This window comes from Rattus norvegicus, chromosome 13 (assembly GCF_036323735.1).
Source record: "Rattus norvegicus strain BN/NHsdMcwi chromosome 13, GRCr8, whole genome shotgun sequence".
Classification (NCBI taxonomy): Eukaryota; Metazoa; Chordata; class Mammalia; order Rodentia; family Muridae; genus Rattus; species Rattus norvegicus.
The window spans coordinates 50673488-50692318 of NC_086031.1; the positions used below are offsets into that span (position 1 = coordinate 50673488).

Genomic DNA, 18831 nt, shown 5'->3' on the forward strand with positions numbered 1-18831 from the left:
TGTACCCTAATTCTTTTTTTAGACTATTACTTATTATTGTTGCTTGTGTGTGAGAGCCTGTGCACATGCTATAGCATGCATGTGGAGGTTAGGAGACAATTGTGCGGGGTTCATTGTCTTTTCCTGAAATCAAACTCTGGGTGTGCACGCGTATGGCAAGAATGGCAGCCGCTGAGCCATCTCCTGGGCCCACCTCTCGGCCTCATCAACATTTTGGTCCCAGACAGTGAGGCAGATCTGTAGTGGAAGCTAATCTGTCCCTCTATTTATATTTATTTGACATAAACACACGAAGAACCAGTTTATGTGGAGCAGAACTGAAAGCTATGTTCAAGTCCACCAGTTTCCACTTCTTCATCTTCCCATGGAGAACGGAGCCCAGAGTCTGCAAGGTGGTGTGTGTGTGTATCTGTGTATGTATGATGTATGTATGTATGGTATGTATGTATGTATGCAAATCCTTTTTTTTTTTTGAGAAGCAAACATCAAAACAACGATCTCATGGTTGTGCTACCCTGTGTTTATTTAGTAGAGGGTCCAAAGTCCAGACTAGGAAACTTTGGTGTCATTCAGAGAAACAGGAGCTGGTGAAGGGAGTGCAGTGAGCCCTGTGCTTTCATGGTTTTGTTTCTGTTTCTGTTGGCTGTCAACAGATGGGCAAGGTCCAAACACCCATTACTTACTTGTTAAATACTTTAGAAAGAGGGATGTGAAGCACTTTTATATATAAACCTCTCTCTCTCTCTCTCCCTCTCCCTCTCTCTCTCTCTCTCTCTCTCTCTCTCTCTCTCTCTCTCTCTCTCTCTCTCTCTCTGGTTTGTTTTGAGATAAGGTCTTTGCATTTTGCATGCAGTCCAGACTTCTGAGCCTCCTACCACAAGTACTGGGATTACCGATTACCGTGGGCCAGCTTTTGGAATGACCACCATCCTAGCTCCTCCTCCTCCTAAAAATATTAAAACCATAGATTGACATTTTAAAAAGCGGTGGGAGAGCAGGAAGCTCTCATACTCTTGTTCTTCCACACTGATAAATTGTAATGGATTGGAATTCTAAAATGCACGTGACTATATAATTGGCATTCTGCGTCTCACGTTGTCCTTGGCAATTTTGCTATATAGTGACAGTTTCCTGATTAATTTGTAATGGCTGTATAATAGTTCATTAGCAAGATAGACAATAATTTCCACTTTCCCTATTACTGAGTGCTTAGATTGATTCAGATTTTATATCAAATATCGTCTCATTTGCATCCCGTTTAGGGTTTCAGTAAGACTACTGTGTGGAACGGAGCAGGCATCCCTAGGACCCCTGATACACATTAGAAATCGTCTTGCAAACCATTTGGCCCTATTTTCCTTTGTGGACCTTAAAGGTGAACCACCAGTTGTGATCCAATGCTAGCATCTTAGTTGTTGTTCCTAGATTAGGGAGAGAGCAGTTCTGCGCACGTCTGAACTTCCATTTGCTTTCATTCTATAGAGTCTGCCTGTTAAGAAAAGTGCCTGGCCCTGAGACACTGCAGACAACAAAGCCATCACTTCTGGAGAGTTTGGACCCATCCCAAGTTCTTTATCAGTTCCCAGAGTTGTTCATATTTCTTTTGGCAAAGATATCCATTACCAAGGTCAGATGCAGCTGTGTGGTTCGAGTCCCAGGGTGAACCGATCAAGGTGCCCATTTTAGCACTAGGCTGGCAGTCTGCGGCCAGGTGTCTGGGTATTTTGAGAGAAGTGATTTGCAATTCATAGATGAATGGTGTCATGAGAGATGTACGTAGGTCTTCTGTGAAGACTCATTCTGTTTCTGCCCCTGTCTCTCACACGCGCGCGCACACACACACACACACACACACACACACACACACACGTCCTATTGAAGGATCCTCACTGGGTTTGGATGAGGATGTGCTGACCTCAGGAGGCCTTGATCTTTGCCTCCTGTGTCACAGTGTCACAGTGTCTGTATTGTGCAGCAAATCGCTTTACCTGTCACCTGCAGTTGACGAGCAAGGGAGCAGGAGTCCTTACAGCCCTGCAATTCCCTTTCTGTCCGGTGACTTACAGTTGCACACTTATTTGTCTGTCTATTTTTGTAGCCAAAGACGTAATTTTTCTACTCGTTGGTTCTTCTTTGAGGTAACAGCAGAACCCAGCAGGATCTGAAAACCAACCAATGTATGTTTTGACATTTCCAACAGGAGTCTTCATGGTATACATAATCAGGGCTAATCACACAAGATACTTCACTCCCTGTTGCTTGAACTGGCTATTGCTCACCAACGTGTAAAATCGAGGGGGAGGGGGAAAGGTGCCTTTACTTTCCTTGGGCAGGTTAGGAGGAAGCTAATTCACTCTGTTGACCTGGCTCTGAGCTTACTGGCCAGTACTTTATTTGCTGACTGTAAAAACTCTGGAATAAACAATAGCCCTCTCAGAGGGATAGTTTCCAAACATCGGCCTGACAGTATTTAGCATGGCATTTTGAAAATCTAATGGCAACGTGTAAGAAGAGCTCGGGACACTTAGATGAGAAAGAAAAGATAAACGGCCAAGCTGTGTGGTCAATCAGTACCTCTGCAGCTGCCCTCGGAAACCTTTCCTATTGGCTGTGAGGACCAATGAGAAGCAGGCGAAGGTCACCCCAGTTGAGCCTGAGCAGTTGATCTCGGCTGTCTGTTTGCACTGGGGAGAAGAGCTGACTGGAGTAGGGCCGAGGTAGGGCTGCCCTAGTGTAAGTGAAGACACTGCATTTAAGGAATCCCCTCTCGACCTCTTCCCCAAGGAGCGACTGCAGAAACAAGCTCCCTCCCAGGCTCGAGTGGAGAGTGTGGGAAATCATTACACCATGAAGCCATCCTGCAGTCATTAATTTCAGCACCTTTACTGTTATTGAGTGCCTGTTCTGTGCTGGAGACTATTTGGGGGTTAGTATTTTGTGAACTCTACGCTTGCCAGGGAGAAAGCCGACTCCCAAAGATAAAATACATCAGAGGGAGCTAAGCTGGAAAGAATGGGGTGGGAGGCTGCTTTTTGACACATTTTAGTTGGGGTAGGCCTGGGTCAGCTTGGAGGAAGTGAGGAAGCGCTGATCAGACCTTATCAATATTGGGCAGGGAGTATTCAAAGGAGAAAGAACAGCGTGAGCATAAGCCCAAGGCAACAGCCCCAGTGATGTACTCCTCTAAGTAGGACAGTGTTGGGGCTAAAGGAGAGCGGACGTGGAAGACCAGACCGTGGGGTAGGGACTGACGTCAGGGATGGGTGGAGTCTCCGGGTCACCTAAAGCGTTGGAGAGAAAGATGAGAAATGTCTTTGCCTATCATTCATTTATTTATCCAGCACTGTTCGGGATGGATGTAGGGCCACATGGATGCTAGGCGCTCTACCACAGCCCCAGTCCTGATCTCTGAGAGGATGGAAGCTGTAGAGGAAATCATGGCAAAGCAGTGTAGGGTAGATGTGTGTAGATCACGTGGGCTGTGCTTTTTTTGTGTGGTAACCTGGAACCAGGTGGTTAAATGTCAGCCGATTGAAAAGCAAAGAATTAGGGCTGGGTATGCTGCTCAGTAGGTAGTGTACTTGTAGAGCATACCAAAGAGCAAAACCCTGGATTTGGTCCACATTGCATAAAACCGAGTGTGGTGGCACATGCCTGTTAAACTAGTACTGGGGACGATAAAAAGCTCAAGGTCACAGGGTCTGAGTCTGAGGCCAGTCAGAGATATGTAGTGAGACCTTGTTTCAAAAAAAATAAAGAACGAAAAGGAAGTCCAAGGTCATTTTTGTCTACATAACAGAATTTGAGGCTTTCCTGGGATTCATAAGACTGTCTAAACACAAAAGGGGAAAAAACGATTCCCTTCCTTGGTCACATCAGCACACTTCCAGTGCTCAGCTGCTGACCAGAAGAAAAACACGTTCTGTTTTCCACCCTGATGGAAAGTTCGTATCAGATAGCCTTGGTAGGACCCAGTGGACCTAGAGAGACTGGCTTTTCCTCTGAGTAAGTTAGGGTCTTGAACAGAGGAGAAGCCTGCTTTGATTTGATCCCAGAAGGTAGTGCGATCTAGCCAAGGAAGCCTGGAAGAAGCATTATTCAGTGCAGAGATCAAGGTCTGGAGGTGACCTCTCTTATGCTAAAGGGAAGTTGCTGGGCTTGGGGTATTTTTTTGAAGGCACTACCAGGAGCATTTCTCCTGGAATTGAGGTGCTGTGTGAGAGAGAGAAGCAATGTGTTGTGCGGATGATGTCAAGGACAGAAGGCAGAGCCCAGACAGGGTTGACCTCAGGGGAGAGGCGCTTGCCTTGAGCCAGGAGGGAAGAAGGCCGCTCTGGGCCATAGAGGAAGTCTAGAGCCCTAAACATCAGGAAAGACTGGTGTGTTAGACATTTGACAATGAGGGAGAAGCCTTGAAACAGCCACTGCAGAGAGTTAGAGAGAAACACTACCACACTGTTATTGGGGTCAAGGCCCACCAGAGTAGGTGACCATGATCTTTGTCACCATGTCCACCGGAGCCTGACTGATGGGGAGTGAGGAAGGGAAGAAGCGGTGGCTGGACTACTCCAGGGGTGGAGTTACTGTGTAGATGGAGTTGTAGAAAATACAAACTGGGGAGGTTGGGGGGCTTAAGGGACTGGCAGGGCTGTCACAGTAACAGAGCACCTTGGAGTCTAAACATAGCAAAGTGAGAGGAAGCAGGAATCCAACTGGGAAAAAAGCCATCTACAGACTGGTGGCTCCAACATGTCCAGAACCTTCCAAGTTGTCCATTGCACAGGTTGGAAGGAGAGACGCTTCAAGTGGATGCGTCGGGATGACCAAGGGAGCTCTTTGACTCTGAGTCCATCTTCACTATATGCTGACTTGCCAAGTGTGCCCACTAATTTTATGCCAACTTGACACAGGCTACAGCCATCGGAGAGGAGGGAACCCCGATAGAGAGAAGGCCTTCATAAGACTGGACCGTAGGCAAGCCTGTAGAGTATTTTCTTAAGTCGTGATTGATGTAGAGGGCCCAGACCATCGTGAGTTGTCCCACCCCTGGGTTGATGGTTCTTGGTTCTATTACAATGCAGTTTAGCAGCCATGAGAGGCAAGCCAGTAAGCAGCACCTCTCCGTGGCCTCTGTATCAGCTCCTGCCTTCATAGGACCCTGTCCTGTTTGACTTCCTGTCATCACTTCCTTCAGTGAAGGACTACAATATGGAAATTTAAACCAAATAAACCCTTCTCTCCCCAAATTTCTTTTGGTCATGGTGTTTTATCCCAGCAATAGAAACCCTAGCTAAGACACCAAGCCTCAGAACTCCCTGTGATATATTCTCACCACAGAGTCTGTTAGCAAGTCTGGTGACCAAGAACCCAAGAAGGCACGACTGGGAGTCCTGAGGGCTGCCTAGATTTCCAGACCTGCCACAGCACAAGTCTGTACCTGAGAAGTTGGTAAAACAAACCTAGCACTGGAACCTCTAGTCTATGTCTCTGTGGCCTCATCATCATGGAGAATTCACTCAAATGCTGACCTTCCGCACGAACCGGAGGATTTTTCTATGAAAAAAAAAAAAAAATGCAACCATGCAGACTTTCAACTGTGATGGCTTTTGGGATACCAGTGGCTTAGAAAACCACCCTCTGGGGCATGTCCTGAAAATCTGACAGCACAGTTGTCTGAATGAATGGGTGAGACCAGGACTTACACACCAGCACAGCTTTGGCCGGATGGTTGACCCTTACTCTACCCTTCCCTGGTCTCTCCACTCTGCCACACACTGGTCTCTTAGGTTAGAGCTTAGTCAGCAGAAATGATGGAGGTTGCCCCTCTCAAAAGCAGATGCTGTGGGACCTGTGAATTCCTCAGAGCATCTCAACACTCTAAGGATATCTATTTATCCAAGAGAGAATCCAGGAGTGAGACCTGCACCCATCCCCATCACTCTTCCCTCCTTGTAGCCCAGAGAGAGAGAGAGGAACACTCTAAAGTAAGTTTTTAGCAAGATGGTCTTGCTTCAGCTTGGTGCAGTTTGACAGATGAAGTGAGTGGTTGATTGTGCTTTACAGAAAATAGCCACACTGCTTGACCATTTCTTCCTAGACGATTCTAGGGTCGTTAGAGTGATCCAATTGCCCTACCTGATGTTTGAACTGGTTGAACCTCTTGAGGGGTGGAAAACAAAAGACTGGGGTTGAAATGCAAACAGAGAGCTCCGGGTTTCAGTCAGACAGGCTGCAAAATGAGGCTTCCACCATCCAGACTGGACTCTTCAGAAATCTCACCAGAGGTATTCCTTTGCATGGATTCCTGGCCTAAGGTAGGTAAGAAAAACAAAGGCGAAATAAAAACAAAGAAATCTCATCCTTGGAGCTTACCCAGTGCCAGCTGAATGGCGAATTGTTTCTTGTGTTCATCCCCTCCCCCATCTTTTTCTGCCTGAATAGATAATCCTTACAAAACGGCTATTCATTCTACTAGCGAAAATTTCCAAGAATTACGTGATACCGACCTTGGCACGAGTCACGGATGGGATGGAGATGGGCTTCTGTATGCTGTGGCTGTGTGTGTTGGAGCTCTGTCAATTTACGAATATCTCAGTAACATAGGAAAAGAAGATTTACAACGTTTTAATTAATGAGTACCTATAAATAAATGTATAAAATAAAATATTTTTATAACTTGCCTTTGGGCCAAACTCAATCTTCTTCTTGTTCTTCTTGTTCTTGTTCTTGTTCTTGTTCTTCTTGTTCTTGTTCTTGTTCTTCTTCTTCTTCTTCTTCTTCTTCTTCTTCTTCTTCTTCTTCCTCTTCCTCCTCCACCTCTTCCTCCTCTTCCTCTTCTTTCTTTTCCTCCTCCTCCTTCTCTTCCTCCTCTTCCTCCACCAGCACTACCTTCTTTCAAAAGCCCTTTAGGGGTGGTGGTGGTGGGGACAAACAAAAGGCCTTTAGGGGTGCTCAGTAGGGTGCTTGTTCAGTGAGCTTGAAGCCCTGGGGTTTGGTCCTTAGTCCCTCACATTCTGGGTATGATAGTACTTTGTATTCCCAGTCCTCAAAAGTAGAGGCAGGGGCATCCCAAGTTTGAGGTCATCCTTAGCGATATAAGGAGTTTGAGGCCAGTTTGTGACATATGAGATGCTCTCTAAATTAATGACAGATAAGAAAGTATCTGCAAGGACTAGGATGGAGCTGCGTTGGTAGATATGAAGTCCTAGGCTCGCCCCCAGGACTGCATATAACAGGCAGCCGGGATGCCGGGACGTGTGCCTGGAATCACAGTGTTCTGGAAATGGAGGCAGGATGAAAGATGGGAAGTTCCGGTCAGCCTTGGCTGCATAGTGGGCCAGAGCTATGCAGAAAGACTCAACAAAATTAATGACGGCTTTTTGTCATATTTCCATGGGACCACGTTAGTTGATGTGTAAATTATTTTTCCTTTTTTTCCCCTCCCAAGGAGGGAGGAGGAGGAGGGGGAGGAGGAGAAGGACAGGGTTTCTCTGTGTAGCCTGATGCCCTGGAACTTGATCTGTAGACTAGGCTGACCTCTAACTCACAGAGACCCACCTGTCTCTGCCTCCCTTGGAGGACATTGCCACCACACTGCTAAACTATTCTTTTTTTGTTCTTGTTTCGAGGTTAGGCCTAGATATGTAGCCCAGGTTAGCCTTATACTCTCAGTGATCCTCCAGCTTTAGCCTTTCTAGTGTATGTCACCATGGCTACCCAGCTAGCAACAAGTTTTGATTTTAGTTTTAAGTTGGAAAAGAAGGAGGAGAGGAGGGGGAAGGAGGAAGAGGGGAAGGAGGAGGAAGAGGAGGAGGAGAAGAAGAGGAAGAAGAGGAAGAAGAAGAGGAAGGAGGAGGAGGAGAAGGAGGAGGAGGAGGAGGAGGAGGAGGAGGAGGAGGAGGAGAAGAAGAAGAAGAAGAAGAAGAAGAAGAAGAAGAAGAAGAAGAAGAAGAAGAAGAAGAAGAAGAAGAAGAAGAAGAAGAAGAAGAAGAAATGTGGGATATGGAAAACAGTGAATGTGGGGTTTTGTTGTTGTTTGTTTGTTCTGTTGTTGTTGAAACAATGTCCCCGTATGTAACTCTGACTGTCGTGGAACTGTATGTAGACCAAGCTGACCTCGAATTCACAGAGATGCTCACCACATCTGGGCTGTAAGTGTGTTTTAAAGTCTGCATTAAAGACATGCTCAGAAACCACAGCGGGTTTTTAAACTGAAGTCACTCGATTCTATCAGGACCCCGATTGCTTTGGCCTACCTATTTGCTTTTTTGTAAGCCTCCATTTAATTTTAGGTGCTTATAAGCTCTTCAATTTGTTAATGGCGAGACATGCCATTCATGCCAGCATCTACACAGTAACTTTATTCTGGTAGAATAATCTCTTAAATCCTTATATACACAGTCCTAACTGTTGGCTCTCTGAGGTCAGTGCGGGCAGAGCAGCCTGCGGCTGTCAGGGGCTCAGGTGTCCAAGATAACATTAACTTGAACAAACACACAGAAAGCAAATGCTTTAAACTCTCCTCTTTGATTTGAGTGTCACAAGTCTGAACTGAGGGCCCTAAAAAAAAAAATCATTAACCAAGTTACATTAATTATAAAAACTGGTAGGTTGCACCAATACAATTCAGCTATGTTTTTGCAAAGGGGACAGCCGGAGAATGATACTTAAAAGTCAGATTTAACTTTCTCCTGCCAACTTGTAGGCTATTTATTTCTGACTGCTGTTGCAAAGGGAAAAGCTTTGCAAACTGACATGTGCTCCCACGGGGGCCTCCAAGAATCACAGCCCCTTAAAAGAGGGGGGCTGGTGGGATTAGTCAGAGGCAGAAGGCCTTAGGAGCTGGGCTCCCGGGGCCCAAGGTTCAGAGCTCCAATATTGACTCTGCCCGAGTCACCCTGACCCAGGCACCTGGGCTCTCATGTTTCTGTCTGGAGAAGCGCTGAGACTGTTGACTTTCCAGGGGTTGCAGAACACATTATAAAAGGATAGGAAAGTGCTGTGCAAACATGTAAATCCTGGGAACTATTAGAGAGGCGCATTGTACTACTAATAAACTACATTCTTTTGATAATGGGAAGTTGATCAGCCTCATGTAGGAATGAGAGCGTTGGTCTCAGAATAGAGGGAAGTTTACTTTGAACAGTATAAATTTGGGTCTGGGCTACTGGTTTGTGCTAGATGCTGAAAGCCTGAGAATAGTATTGTTTGATTATTTGATATCAGACCTCCAGGCACTCTGGAAATCTGTATTAAAGTCACACATGCAGTGACTGCCTGACATTTCAAGAGGGAGACTAATGTCTGCTGAACATCTACACTGGGCCTGGGCTTCTCTATATGTTGAAAACAAGCCCAAGAGACAAAGTGAATTCTCAAGGACTCTAAGGGATGGTGGTGTAACCCTAGGATTTGGGGGATCTTGAGAAGGAGACCAGTTTCAGTTCTGTGGTAAAATGGGGCTGGTGACGTGACGTAGCTCAGTGGTTGAGAGCACTGGCTGCTCTTCCAAAAGAACCTAGTTTAATTCCCAGCACCTACATGGTGACCCATAATCATATGTAACTCCAATTCCATGTGAACTAGCTGCCTTAGACACCGGGCATGTATGTAATGCATGGATACGCATGCAGGCAAAACACCCATATACATAAAAATGAAAAAATATAGGGGCTGGGGATTTAGCTCAGTGGTAGAGCGCTTACCTAGGAAGCGCAAGGCCCTGGGTTCGGTCCCCAGCTCCGAAAAAAAAAGAACCAAAAAAGAAAAAATACAAAAACAAATAGATACTTGAGTAAGATAGATGAGTAAGTCCAGTCTCTAAAGAAAGGTAGACATAGACTGATGGGGCTGGAGAGAAGGCTCAGCAGATAAGAGCACTGGCTGCTCTTCCAGAGGTCCTGAGTTCAAATCCCAGCAACCACATAGTGGCTCACAACTGTCTTTTAACTGCAAAGCCTTCTCGACCTCAGTCAGCCCTCAGATACATGTTACACATATGTACTTACAGGCAAAATACCTATACACATAAAATAAGAAAATCGATGGAGACAGACATAATGACATGTGCCCTTAGTCCCAGCGCTTGGGAGGAAGGTGGATCTCTGGGAGTGCAAGGCTAGCCTGGTCTACATAGTGAGTGCCAGGCTACATGGAGAGACCTTGTGCTGGATAGGTTTATGTCACCTTGGCACATACTGAAAATCATTTGAGAGGAGGGGGCCTCCGTTGAGAAAATGCGTCAATAAGAGCTGGCGCAGGCAAGCCTATAGGCCATTTTTTAAAATTAGCAATTGATGGGGGAGGGCCCAGCCCGTTGTGGGTGCTGCCATCCTGGGCTGGTGGTCCTGGGTTCTATAAGAGAGCAGACTGTGCAAGCCTTGAGAACAAGACAGTAGGCAGCCTCTGCATCAGCTCCTGCCACCAGGTTCCTGTCCTGCTTGAGTCCCTGCCCTCTCCGCTTTCGATGATTGACTGTTCTATGGAACTGAGAAATAAAGCTGGTCCTTCAGAGGTTGTTGGGTAATGGTGTGTCGTCACAGCAGTAGTGACCCTAACTAAAGTAGACCCAGTCAAAATGAGGAGGGAGGAAGGAAGGAAGGAAGGAGGGAGGGAGGGAAGGAAGGAAGGAAGGAAGGAAGGGAAATTGAGACAATTGATTTTCTCCCTCAGTTTCTTATTGTTTCAGTAATATCTTTAGGTTTTTCTTTACACTTCTCTCTCTCTCTCTCTCTCTCTCTCTCTCTCTCTCTCTCTCTCGTGTGTGTGTGTGTGTGTGTGTGTGTGTGTGTGCGCCTGTGTAACATGGGATGAAAATTGGCTCCCTCCTGCTATTATGTAGGTCCCAGGTTCATACTCAGGCCTTCAGGATTGGTAACAGAAGGCTCTGTCCGATGAGCTAGCCTCCCATGGTCTCCCACTTCATTTTATTTTTTTTTTTTTTTCCCACTTCATTTTAAATACTGATTTCTTGCTTTCTCGCTCACCAACACTTAGCTGTGTCATGAATACAGAGGACATTTCTAAAACAGAGCGCTGTTTTTACAGCTCTTAATGACGTGATCACCCCATGCCCACCCATAGGGTCTCTCTCTCCCCCACCCTCTCTCTAACCCCCTCCCTCCTTCCTTCTCTCTTTCCCTCCCCCTTCTAATCCCCTCCCTCTCCCTTCTTCCCTCTCTCCCTCCCTCTCTCTTTTTCTTTCCATTTGGTTTTTCTTTAAATTTATTTATTTTATGTATATAGGCACACTGTAGCTGTCCTCAGACACACCAGAAGAGGGCATCAGATCTCATTACAGATGGTTGTGAGCCACCATGTGGTTGCTGGGATTTGAACTCAGGACCTCTGGAAGAACAGTCAGCGCTCCCAACCGCTGAGCCATCTCTCCAGCCCTCCATTTGGTTTTTCAAGACAGGCTTTCTCTGTGTATCCCTGGCTGTCCTGGAACTCACTGTAGGTCAGGTTAGCCCACAACTCAGAGATCCGCCTGCCCCTGCCTCCCGTGTGATGGGGTTAAAGGCCTGTGCCACCAGCATGGCCTTAATAGGATCAGGTTTTCTTTCTTTTAATCAGATATACATACATGATTTTTAACTCATTGCTTCCTGGATCTTTTATACTGCTCACTTATCCAACCAGCCCTGAAATTTTTTTTTTCTTTTCTTTTTTTCGGAGCTGGGGACCGAACCCAGGGCCTTGTGCTTCCTAGGCAAGCGCTCTACCACTGAGCTAAATCCCCAACCCCCAGCCCTGAAATTTTGCTAATTTTTCTGTGAGTATTTAGCACCCCTCCCTTCCCACACTTCTCTCCCCACTCCACCTTTTCCTCTTTTTCTTCTTTGCCCACTTTTGCAGTGTTGGGGTGAAAGATGGAGCCCCGCTCCTGCTATGTAAAAGTTCTGCCGCTGAGCTACAAGCCCAGCCCAGCCCGCTTCAGTTCCCACTATTGTAATCCAGAATGAGTTACATTGTTTTTGTCATGGCTGCTTTAACAAAACAAAACACTGGAAACCTGGCAAACTGTCCCATGTCTATAATTCCAGAGGAAGCTGAGGCAGGAGGATTTAGAATTCAAAATCCTGGACTGTCCCAGAAAACAAAACAAATGAACAAATAAAACATCAGCAACATTCAAGCTCCTCGTGGATCCTAGACCTAGTTCCATTTTCTGCCGTCCCAACTTCTCAGAGCCCATGTGAAGTTTGACGTGTCCTTGTAAAGGTATTATAGTTACTTCTATTCGCTTGTAGCCAATTGCTAAATGGGTTTGAATGTATACAGAAATGATTTCATAAATACCTACTGCTCTGATTCTCTCTCTCTCTCTCTCTCTCTCTCTCTCTCTCTCTCTCTCTCTCTCTCTTCACTCCCTCCCCCCTCCCCCCTCTCTTCTCACCTCTCTCCTGAGACTGGGCTTTAAGTAGTCCAGCTAGCCTTGAACTTCTGAACGTCCTGCGTCTACTTCCCAAGGGCTGGGCTATGGGCATGCACTACCACCCCAGGCTCTCTCCTTTTAACATTGTTAAGATTTACCCTGGGTCTCTATGGGCATGTGCATGTGTGGTTCATAGTATGATATATGTTATTTATATAGTCCAGTCATCAGCAGGTATGTGATTACTTGCATTTCACTACTGTGAGCAATGCTTGTGTTAGTTTTGCATGTCGTGCATTTGCACAGTAATTCAAGTGACTTTTTAGGTGCAGAATCGATCATCCTGAATATGCATGATTTAACTTTAAGAGTTATGTTATTCACTCGTTGGTTTATCTGTCGTTGAGTATAGGTCTCTCTGTGTCCTGGAACTCACTGTGTAGACCGGGCTGGCCTCAGACGTCCTGAGGACCTGTGTCTGCCTCTGAGTGTTGGGAGTGAAGGTGAGCCCCTGTCATACCTGGCTGACATCCTTGGTTTCTAGTGTCTGAAACCAGTTCTCCAAATAGTACAGCACTTGGTAGATACCTTGGTTTTGCCAGTTCCCAAATAGCAAATGATTTCTCTCGGGCTTTTTTGCCTTGCTCCCTCTCATGCTGTTTGGTTACTGGGCCAATACCTTCTAGGCCCAGGCCTGCTCAGTGCTGTCCTGGCTACACAGCCAGGATGCCTCATTCTCTCCGATTCACACTGTGTCAGGCCCTTTCTTTGAAGCATGCAAGCATCCCCTTTTACCTCATCTCTCCATGCCCCGCCGGACCAGAATGAGTGACCCACTATTTTCTCAAACTCAGCTTTAACTTTTTGCCTCTGTAACTTGATCGTGTTCTTCTGCATCCCTTTATTGATTCAATAAATATTTATTGAGCCCTGAACTTCCGGCCAGGTGCCGGGAACGTAAGGGCAAACAGGAAAGACAATATCTTGGTGTTTACGAAGCTTACGGATTTTACCTGCAATCCTGCGGGTGGAGATGGGCAGGAAAGACACCTGTAAAAAAAAAATGAAAATTGAACAAGACAGCTTTGCATAGTTTTAAGCATTACAAAGTAACATGTCGTATCGATGCTGAGCTTGGCAGGTCGCGTTAGTGGCAGAGGACATGAGCAAGTCCAGGTGGGAACAGAAAAGGCCTGGGCTCAAGGAAGGCCTTAGAGGGATTCCATCTCTCCTGAGAGTAGCAGTGAGAAGCTCTTTCACACCAGAAGCGTCTCTGAGCCCGAGCAAGTGCAGATGCCTCCCTCGGAATGGCTTCAGTGTGCTAAAGAACAGAGCGGCCCTTGTGGCTGGGTGGTCAGCCCAGGGAGAGTTGCAGGCCCAGGGACCAGAGGCGAGCTCAGCTGCTCTGCTAGTCTTGCTGCTGTTCTCTGTGCAGCCTGGTGGCTCTCCTCAGAGCCTTGTGGGAGGGGGCCTGGGTAGCTCCGAAGCACTTAGCATAGCACTTAGGGATCTCGTCCTTTTCCTAGGAGCCGGCTTGCTTTCACCTTACTGTTCTGTTTGGGACTCACAAGGGACAGCACTGTGATTGTCTAGAAAGAGGAAGGTCAGGGACAAAAAAGTAAAACCCAGGAGCAGCCTGTCCCGTTCGCCCGGGCGGCTGTGGAACGATTGTCAGTGAGCAAAACTTGTCTGTGGAGCCCCTGAGCAAATTCTCACGGTGTCAGGCAAGACAAATTGACGTAGAGCTGTAAGACTGTGGAGGGCTTTTTCCCTCTCAAGAGTCCCAGTTTGTGGACTGTCACCTGACATGGCCCCATTGAATATTCAATGTTCTGCTCACCCTAAGCCTCCCTCATAGAAAGGAAGTACTCTACCACTGAGCTGTCCAGCCCTGAGCCTTACCGTTTATGAGGTAACGCCGTGTTATTGCCCAGCCCCTGAAGGTGTTGTTGCATGCTAGAGGCTGAGGCACGGTGAGGTGATTATCTTCTCCCCAGGCTAGTCTTTGAGTGGTGTATTTACAGATCAAAACAAATCAAAACCAAAAACTGTGTCATCTGTAACTTTCTTTGTCCCCGGTCACTGAACAAAGCTGGTATTTGTAACTCCATTTTGCTTAAGTCTGTATGAAGCGCCCACCCTGGAAGTAATAACACAGCATTGCTAATATGTCCAGATGATATTCCTGGACATATTCCTTTTCACAAACAAGACAGTCTGTGCTCTCAGGTTCTGTCTGCGTCTGGCCTGCCTGGGCCAGAGGATCTTTACCAACTGTTCATAAGTTGTGGTATTTCTAAGGTCAGGATAATGAGAATACCTGTCTCATTGGGTGGTGAGGATTAAATAGGGTACACACTTAAAAGGCTCACCTGAGCCTTGCACTTATGGAGCCCTGGGTTAAAGATCTCCTAATCTCAGCTGTCAGCTCAAATGTTGCCTGACCCTTAAGAGCTAGTGTGGGGTATGATCCCCCTGGGTATTGAGCATCTCTCCTTCTCTCATAGGTGTTTCCCAGCACTCTGTCTGTGGGACTTATTGGCTGGTTCTTCCCCATGACAATGTGAAATCTCTGTGGATGGCCTTTTTGTTCCAGTTTCCGGCCCCAAGGTCGCGCCTGGCACGCAATTTGTTTAATGGCTCTCCGCTCCTGGCAACCTTGAGCTAGAACTTTCATTCTGGTCCAAGCAATCACCCCTCCGCTTCCCCTGGATGTGCCCCATGGATTGTCGGTCCCTGTAATTCCATCTCCCGGGCTTCAGACTGGATTGTGATTAAGCCGTGGCTGTCACCTCTCTTCATCTGTGTTTCTGTCTTCAGTAGCCACCCTAAGTACAACTCTGGGGTGGCTCCTCCTCCTGGGTGAAGTGGGCCCTCATCCAGCCTTCACCTACCCACTTAGAAACCTGAGAGCTAGCCTTCGGTCTCTGCCTATCGCCATGTTGTCACACTGCCCCATCCAGCTCGAGAATCTTGTACACAGGAGCCTGGCCTCACCCTGTTTACACAGTGGCCGGGAGGGCAGATTCCTTCCATAGAAAATAAACAAGGTGAAGTTTTAAAGAAGTTAGGGACTGGCCCAATAGCCCGGCGACCCACCTGCCTCGGAAGCTCCGGGAAGCAGGCCTTGGTTCGGTGTTAGTCTCGGCTCTGTCCGCCCTCTGCCCTCATTTAGCGTTATCTTCCTAAATCCACATCCAGTCCTAAGGCCCTTCTGAAGGACTGCAAGACGGCCATGCTTGGCTCTCTCTTAAGCCCTGTGTAGTGTGCTATCTGCAGTTAGCTCTCCTCCTGGCCCCTACCTCCGTCCCCTGGTCCACATCCCCAACCGCACTGCTACCACGGACCCACAATGCCTTTCTCTCTGCTTAACGGAATCTTTGTGGTCCTTTCACGTTCTACTTTATGAGCCACATCCTCTGTGGCAGCCTTCAAAGAGTGCCCTAGACTGCCACTCTCACCTGGGTTCCTCTGAGCTGTAACTCAAGTCAACAGTTTCTGAATCTGAGGTGGAGATGCGAAGCTCTAGCCTAGAGAGCGCTCCGGGGGACGACGGGATACCTAATCAAGCAAATCCAAGAAAATGCCCCTTGCCCCTCCACTGCCCTGTGAAGCTCAGGGCAAAACTAAAGTCTGGAGCCATCTGCCTGCACCTGACAGGCTGTCCAGTGTGCCGAGTTATTTGTATGAAGACCGTGAAGGTTTTTCTGTTGTTGGTAAGGTTTTTTTTTTTTAATTGAATTTATTATTTGTTATTGAGACAAGGTCTTCTGTATCCCAGGTTGGCCTTGAACTGGCAATATGGCTGGGGATGACCTTGAATTCGTGACCCTTCTGTCTGCCTCCCAAGTGCTGGAACTCAGACATGTGCCACCATGCCTGGTTTATTTAGTGCCAAGGATCTAAGCCAGGGCCTCAGGGATGCTAGGTAAGTACTGCCTCCCCTGCCCCAAACGGCTTTTCCTAAAAGGCTGCCCAGAGTCAGCAGGTGAGCACCAGGCCTCCTCATTCTGTTTTCCCTCCTGGACACTTCTCTCAGCCTCTGGATCCTTATGTCTGACAGGGAGAATAGTAGCTTCTTGTAGGGGTTGGGCTTCTGAGAGGATCACAGGAGTGAACTGAATGAAGGAAGTTAGCAAACACAGGTCTGGCTAAGGCGTCTGTCACAGGCACAGAAATATGTGTGGCCCACAGCTAAAACAGGGAACTGGAAAGGCAAGGTCATATTCTACAATAACCTTAATGTTAGGATTTCATGGGGGATTTTTTGTTTTGTTTTATTAAATATTTTTTAAAATTACATGCATGTGTTTGTGTCTGTTTGTGTCTGTGAGTTTGTGCACATGATTGCAATGCCTCTGGAGGCTGAAATTATATTATATTATATTATATTATATTATATTAGCAGCCAGAAAAGGGTACTCACATCTCTCCAAGGGTCCCCAGTCTGTATTTTTTTTTTTTTTTGGTTCTTTTTTTCGGAGCTGGGGACCGAACCCAGGGCCTTGCGCTTCCTAGGTAAGCGCTCTACCACTGAGCTAAATCCCCAGCCCACTGAGCTAAATCCCCAGCCCTGTATTTTTTTTAATGTAGAGTCTCAGTTGTGTGCCCTGGTGGGCCTGAAATATGCTATGCTGTCCTGTAACTCAAATATCCGCTTTCCTCTGCTTCCGGAGTGCTGGGATTAAAGACCTAAGGCACTATGCCTGGCCTGCCCTTAAATATATATATATATATATATATATATATATATATATGAGAGAGAGAGAGAGAGAGAGAGAGAGAGCGCTAGGCATGTCGGTGTAAACCTTTAATCACAGCCTTTAGGGGACAGAGGCAAGTGGATTTTTACGAGTTAGACGCTAACCTTGGTGTGTTCCAGACAGCCAAAAGGCTACACAGTGAGACTATGTCTCAAAACCAAATATACAGACACAAAAAGACGGACAGACAGACACACACACACACACACACACACACACACACACCAAACAACAACAAGCAAACTCAAAGAGACAAAGCCAGGAGATCACGGTGCAGGCCTTTACTCCAGCACTCGGGAGGCAGAGGCAGGTGGAGCTGGGAGTTTAAGGCCAACCTGGTCTACAGAGTGAGTTCCAGGACAGCCGGGGACTCAGAGAAACCCTGTTTAAAAAAAAAATCAAGACAATTTTTTACGTTGTCTGTTTTGTAGGTGTGTCTGTGTATATATTGGGGGTGTGTGTGCATATATGAAGGTTAGAGGACAATCTATGGAGTTCGTCCTCTCCCCCCTCAGGGACTGAACTGCCTTTCTTCAGGCCTGGCAGCAAGCACCTGTACCCAGTGAGTTGTTCCATCAACCATCACTGGGGATCCTAAGAGTTAAGGCCGTGGAGAATATCGTTGATATTTGCTCTGGTTTGCAAGGCCTTGAAAAGGCTGGTTCCTAGCCAGTCAAATCCTACCCGACGTGTGCTGGAATCACCTGGTGAGTGTTTTAGACTGCAGGTCTCCACCTCAAAGCCCCTGAATCAGAACTAGGAATGATAAATGTGCCCTTCCAAAAGCTGCCCCCGTGGCTTTGATAGTCAGCAAGGATTGAGCACCGAGGGTCGGTCCACACTCCACTCAAAGGGCTGGCGCTCCACAAGGAGGCCTCCTCAGCATTTTTCGGGAGAAAGCATTCTCAGCAATTTCCCCGTGGTCTGCAGGTCTGCGGAGGGGGCGGGGGGGGGGATATACCGGTACCGCCCAAACAATAGGAGAGAAGAGGAGCGGACCACAGCGGCCTTCCCACCTGCTTTGCATCCTGGAGTATTTTCCCAGGTCCTACTGTGGCAATTTAAATGCTAATACGTAGTTAAGCACGGCCATCTTTTAGGCATCTGAAAGAATGGTGTTTATGAGAGCCCTAATTCTTACTAGCTTTCTCTATGGTTAGAGAGTCACGTGTTAGATTCTTTGACCTTTCAAACTTAGGGGGAAAAAATCCCTTTTTGTTATTTTCTCAGCAGATCTTGTAATAGGGGAGGAAGGCCTCCCCACCCCACCCCCCAGCTGAACCCGAGCTCGGCCATTTCAATGTGCTGAGTCACCTAGTCTTCTCAGGGTCAGACACTTTCACCCAGGAAAAGTCCTGCAGAGAACCACGGCGGGGAGCTTCGAGCTGGTATGTTGCTATTTGAATATGAACGGGGAGACCCGAGAAGAGGTCGTGCCTAGCTAAGCACTGGCTTATTGTGACTCTTAGCTAGTGTCTAAGAGGCTTCTGACAGCAGAAGCTGGCTCTCTGGTTGGTAGTTTTGTTGAACAGTGTTTCTTCCCAGGGCTGGAGATGACTCAGTAGTTAAGAAGTCAGCTGCTCTTCCGGAACCCCAAGGTTCACTTCCCAGCACACGCACGCCGGGGCTCACAACTGCAGCCCCAGTTCCAGAGGATCCGGCGTGAGGACTTCTGGCTTATGAGGCATGCAT

The 18831-nt window shown here is 47.1% G+C and overlaps 2 long non-coding RNA genes across 9 annotated transcripts in view; one reads left to right on the forward strand and one right to left on the reverse strand.

Moving 5' to 3' along the window:
* Positions 1-499: 499 nt before the first annotated feature.
* LOC102547588 (uncharacterized) lies at positions 500-15852 on the reverse strand. Of its 8 annotated transcripts, XR_005492468.2 has the most exons (7): positions 15476-15612; positions 14279-14516; positions 13390-13426; positions 6507-6590; positions 6136-6309; positions 5460-5553; positions 500-2161 (listed from the first exon to the last, which is right to left on the reverse strand). It is a non-coding gene; the product is annotated as an uncharacterized LOC102547588 (long non-coding RNA). The 8 variants fall into 8 exon arrangements; XR_005492470.2 differs by lacking the exons at positions 14279-14516; positions 15476-15612 and adding an exon at positions 15838-15852; XR_005492467.2 differs by lacking the exon at positions 14279-14516 and having other exon boundaries at positions 15476-15611.
* Positions 15788-18831, forward strand: part of LOC120096258 (uncharacterized) — a 54879-nt gene continuing 51835 nt past the window's right edge. Inside the window, exons 1-3 of the long non-coding RNA XR_010057220.1 lie at positions 15788-16092; positions 17655-17846; positions 18370-18527. This is a non-coding gene — a long non-coding RNA (uncharacterized LOC120096258). The remainder of the gene's footprint in view (positions 16093-17654; positions 17847-18369; positions 18528-18831) is intronic.